The sequence below is a fragment of the Chenopodium quinoa genome, unplaced genomic scaffold (genome assembly GCF_001683475.1).
Source record: "Chenopodium quinoa cultivar QQ74 unplaced genomic scaffold, ASM168347v1, whole genome shotgun sequence".
NCBI lineage: Eukaryota > Viridiplantae > Streptophyta > Magnoliopsida > Caryophyllales > Amaranthaceae > Chenopodium > Chenopodium quinoa.
The window spans coordinates 424,905-429,221 of NW_018744069.1; the positions used below are offsets into that span (position 1 = coordinate 424,905).

Consider the following 4,317-nt stretch of genomic DNA (forward strand, 5'->3'; position numbering starts at 1 on the left):
GATGAAGTCCTGGAAGTTCGGGTCAGTCGGCTTGTCAGAACAGGCGGTAGGCAGAAAAGGTCCGAAATGTCAGAGCAAGTTCAGGGGTCCGAATGTTCTCGCAAAGTTCTCAAATGTGAAAATGACTGAAGTCAGCACTTCCTTTTATAGGCAAAGTGAGAAGGCGAAGGGTCGCCTCCAAATTCAAAATTTGGGCGGGAAAATCTCTCGGCCGTTTGAAAGGTGACACCTGTAGCAGGCCGTCGCCTGTCACCGTGCGACACCTGTCACAGGCGACACGTGACCAGTCACGTGCCACCTGTGAGGGGCAAATGATTAGGGGATTTTTATCCACCAATCACCGTTTGACAAGTGGACCAACCAGGTTCCGCCACGTGTCCTTCACGAAGGCCAACAGGAGCCTGCCACGTGTCAATCACAGATACGTCCTCTACGGACCAATTTAGACACGCCACGTGTCCACCCATGCCAAATGGGAAAACCGGCCATCAAGGCCCAATTCAGTCTAGAGGCCCGATCAGCCCTAGGTTTACCTTAAACCTAGAGAGTTGCACGCTTCTCAAGGCTATAAATACTCGATTAATCCTCATTAGTCAAGTAATCAGATAATCAAGAAATCAAGCAGAGAAGAACAGAGTTATTAACAACCGGCTAATCTCGCTAACCACGCAGATTACCAACCCTAAGCACTCTCACCTAGAGAGATCTCATTACTTTAATTTCTGTATTAATTACTCCTTAATCAGGTACTAACTTGACCGTTGGAGGCGGAGCTCTCAGGAGTCTCCGTTATTTTGCAGGTACAGACGTCCGGTTCCAGTCTCGGAATTGTAACTCTCCCACAGGACATCAGAAAACCCCGAAACAGTTTTGGGGAGACATTTTTAGGTGTCTATAGTAACGGACACTATTTTGCCCGTTACAAATAATATATTACATGTAACAGGCGTAATGTGCCCGATACAAATGCCCAAACTTGGCCCAACTTATAGAGGAGCCCATTAGGCTTTTTATTAGGGTTTCACGGCTTTCACCATTAGACGTCATTCACTCCCTCTATCTCTCCTCTCCTCTCCTCTCCTCCCCGTCACTCTCATTTTGAACTCAGTCCTCTTCTCCTCCATCAATCTTAGAGAAAAAATGGTTAAATTAGGGGTTTTGATTTGTTTTATAGATCCAAGGGGTTATTGACGTGTTGTTGTGGTTCGTTGCGAAGAGATCTTGGTATTATTGACGTGTTGTTGTGGTTTGTTGCGAATAGATATTCTATACGTTATCTTCATGTGCTTTTGTAAGCTTATTCTTGTTCATATCATTAGTTTCTTGGTATTATTGCTAATTTTTGTTAAGCAATTGAATTAGGGTTTAGCTGCAAATTTTGTGATTTAATAATTGAAACGCTACTAATATCGGCTAATACCTCCTTAATCTGAGTTTGAAAATTCAGTTATTACTACTTAATAATCAGCTAATACAATTAACATAAACTAGTAGTCATGCCTTCTTTCTATCAGCATAAAAATGGCTCTGTTGTTCTATGTAACTCAGAAACTTTATCGTTTGATTTACTCTTGGTATCTGAAGTTGTTTATTTGATTATGTTGTTATCATTGTTTCTAGGGTGAAGGATCAGAAGGGTATATATTTGAATTTGAGAACTTCAGCGATAGCGATATGTGTCGGGATTTTGTGAGTAAGTTAAAACTGAACTTTGACATTGAGTATATATTTTTCGGTGTCTGACATTATCTTTTGAGGAATTTTGCTGAAAATTGGTCTAAAGCACCACTTAGGTTTGTTATTGCTTTGTGAATTCAACTATGTCATGTATGATTGGTGCAACATTGCAAAGAGGGACTTTCTAACTTATAAATCAGATGTGATGCAAGATCGGTATTTTCAAATATATGAATTTCTTCTATGTTATTATCTGGAATCTAGATAATAGTCGCTAATTGGTGTGCACATATCTATCTGCAAAGCAGCACAAGTGAAAAATTAGGTTATGTTGTCTTTTCCCCCTATTTGAGCTATACTAATATTCTCATACTAAACCCCACAATTACAACCAATTACAGCCATTTGAAGTCTATATAATTGTGGGGTTTATTTTTCTGCCAGAACTTACTAGAGCATAATCTACTAGTGCAACATTATAATGAAATCAAGTTCCCAAGACTTAAATATTAATGATGTTGCTTGTAATTTTTCACTTTGTGACATGAAATTCCTATCCCTTTCTTTTAAATGTAGGGGTATGGTTAATGTTTTTGGTCTTGATGATATTTAGCATGACACCTTGTGAACAGCCAAGGCCCTTGAGAATCACCCAGATGTTCCCAAAAATGATTCTGAAGGACCTGCGTAATTAAGTTCAGAAGAAATGGAGCGAGGAATAAAACTTTTGCAAGAAGACAAGTAACCCTGACCAACAATGTTTAAATGTGGAAGGATTTCCATTTGTACTGATCAGAGCTATGAAGGCCCGTTGGTTCAGGAAATTACCATGACGAGAGCAGCAGAACCTCATTTTCTTATGTTTTGTTCCCACAATGTTTGTTGAATATGGATACAGGTTATTGATAAGTGACTTTTATGTCACTTTTAGGGTGTTTATTGAGTCGTTTTCCGGCTTATTTTCCAATAATTTAACCCTATTTATCCTTTATTTCTATTATTCGCTTATTCTCGCCTTTTACCTTTATTTTGAGTATTTTTGCATTTTTATTAGTTTTTAGTTTATTTTTGTAGTTTTAGTTAATAATGTGCCGCTTCTCTCATTTTATTTATTTTCTTTTAGTTTTTAGTTTGTTTTATTTCATTTTATTTTAGTGTTTATTTAGTTTTAGCTTTTTATTTTACTTTATTTGTCTTATCTTATTTTATTTTATTTATCTTATTTTATTTTTATTTTATTTTATTTTATCTTTTATTTATTTTATTTAGTGGTAATACCCTCGTGTTTTTGGTTGTAGGTGTTCCGGGTTTCAAAGTCATATTCGCGTTCGGAGGTCCAAGGTTCGAGGCACAATGCACAAGCACCACTGCTGCCCTCTTGCTATCACCTTAACCATCACCACCCATTTTCTTAACCTCCACCACACACACACCACTCAAGGCTCAAACCACACATCTCCCCTGCTTCCATCAGCCACGCATCTCACCTTAACAACCCCAACGCCAACAGCAACTGCAACAACAAACGCAATCCCCCTGCTACTAGCTCCACCACTGCTGCCCCTTTCACCATACAGCAACAGCAGCGAACAGAACCACCATCATAACCTGCCACAATCAACCCACGCATCTACCACACCACCAAAACCGCAACAGCCGCAATTAGCAGCCCCCAAACTCACCAACACCAACTCACACCACCTCCAATAGCCACCGAAACCACCATCTATCTACACCATCAACCACATACCTCCACCATTGCAGCCTTCACGCAAACCACCAAAACCCACACCAATTAACCTTCTCCAATCACCGCTGCTGCTTAATCCACATCGCACCACCACAATCACACCGACACCACCCAACACCAGCAGCAACCCGCAACAATTGCAGCACCTAACCAGAAAAACCGCATCAATCGAACCCGAATCCGCAACAATTGCATTCCCCAAGCTACCCAGACCTTTGCGGCCGCGCAGCCCTGTCAGAAAGCGCACAAAATGGAGTCCAAAATCATTTTTGAGGCAGAAGCTTTGCGCGTCTTCTGTGCGGGCGCACAATTGTGGGTCAATCACGAGCTTTTCACGTGATTTTTAATGAGAATTGGACGGCCACGATTTTGGATGCTAGATGACGATGATGCTGATGAACGATGATGATGGTTGCGTGATGATTGATGATGGAGTTTGGTGTGGCGTGAAGCAGGGGATTACATCCCAAGATTGAAGCAGCCAAAAAAATCGAATAGGAGGAAGATTGTGGGTCTGATGGGATTTGGGGGCTTTTGGGGTTTTATTTTCTTTTCTTTTAATTTCATTTCTATTTCCTTTTTCTTTTGTTTATTTTATTTTATTTTCTATTTTTATTTCTCTTTTCTTTTATTTTCTTAGCTTGTATATAAATACCCCCTTTGGGGTTATTTTCAAAAAAAAAAAAACCTTGAATCAACATTTTTAATTTAGATAGTTTAGTTTTAGTTTAGCCTTGATTTTCTCTCTCTTAGGGTTAGGAGTAGTGTAGAGAGATAAAGCTTGGATTTCCATGGAGTTTTTGAGAGGTTGAAGAAACAACTTTGTGGAACTTCTTCTCATCTATTCAATGAGCATTTTCTAACTTTCTCTCATCTTTATTTCTTGCTTA

General features: G+C 39.5%; 1 long non-coding RNA gene across 1 annotated transcript; it reads left to right on the plus strand.

The window, feature by feature from the left end:
* Window positions 1-998: 998 nt before the first annotated feature.
* Window positions 999-4,046, plus strand: LOC110691175. Its single transcript, XR_002505236.1, has 3 exons — window positions 999-1,291; window positions 1,621-1,693; window positions 2,976-4,046. It is a non-coding gene; the product is annotated as an uncharacterized LOC110691175 (long non-coding RNA).
* Window positions 4,047-4,317: the final 271 nt, after the last annotated feature.